This window comes from Propithecus coquereli, unplaced genomic scaffold (assembly GCF_000956105.1).
Source record: "Propithecus coquereli isolate 6110/MARCELLA unplaced genomic scaffold, Pcoq_1.0 Scaffold200, whole genome shotgun sequence".
Classification (NCBI taxonomy): Eukaryota; Metazoa; Chordata; class Mammalia; order Primates; family Indriidae; genus Propithecus; species Propithecus coquereli.
The window spans coordinates 952899-954013 of NW_012144968.1; the positions used below are offsets into that span (position 1 = coordinate 952899).

At 41.6% G+C, this 1115-nt stretch overlaps 1 protein-coding gene across 1 annotated transcript in view; it reads left to right on the top strand.

Moving 5' to 3' along the window:
• The window catches only part of TRDN (triadin), a 442356-nt gene that overhangs the window by 356126 nt on the left and 85115 nt on the right, over positions 1-1115 (top strand). The gene's annotated exons all lie outside the window — the stretch shown is intronic.

The window sequence follows — 1115 nt, forward strand, 5'->3', positions numbered from 1 at the left end:
AGCAGCTAAGTGGTTGCCTACATCCATCAGTCTCTCATATATTCCACCTGTATGTATACATCCAAACTCATATTGAAGCAATTCTACAATTCTAAAACCAGCATTATTATAGGGAAATAATTTGTAGCCACATGTACCGGAGTAGTGATAACCAGGAGTAACTTAGGCATTCAGAGCAACATTATTAGGCTTGTGTCTATGTAAGGCGATATAGAGAATTCTAGGGATGATTGTTCCAAAGAAAAAGAGCAAGAGAAAGATATGTCTTGCTGACTTTTGCTGCTGGTTCAGTTATTGACTTTCCTGGACTATTGGATTCACTAAGCCTTCTCAACACACCCACAGGGGCATGGCCCTGCTTATGTGGATTTGACTACCTAGAAACCAGAAATCCTGTTATTCACCCACATTACTGGTCCTTGTGGCATTCACCCCTACCCCATACCACTTGCTTCTAACTGCTGTGCTGACTCATTTGAGGATGGAAGATTCACCTAGGGACTGAGAAACTGCAAACTGAACCCACATGAGCAACACAGAAAATAAGTAATTTCTCCTTCTCTGAGAATACAATGGTAGCACCTTTAGGTTCTTCTGCTATTGGAGTAGTATGATGGGGCATGAGAATTATTGACTAGTTTGTGTCTCGGGCCTGTGTATGTTTGGATATCATGCCAGAGGATTCTCAACAAAGCATATTTTCCTTATATCCTGATGCTCAAGACGATGCACCTGTTGACCACCCCCTCCCGCCTACTTCTCTTTGTCTTCAACACATTTTTCTTTGGCCATTCCCATTCATCAGCCCAAAGCTAGAGCAAAGGTTGTGGTAATTTGTCCGTGGACTTTGAAACTGATGCTCAATGATGCTGATGCTATACTCTACCATGGGTGTTCACCCAGTTCATTACGGCCTTTGTCTCTGTGGCAAACCTGAAACCATCTTCCCATTCCTGTGTGAATTTTTTCTCCATTGCAGCCTTTTTGCTCAGATAATTTTGACTAATTTCCACTTTGTGTACCAGCACCATCAAATACTTTGTAGGCCCTGATAATCAAGATTCATAAATTTTCCTGTAGGCTCTTGGACAAATGCAATGAAACCACCATATTTA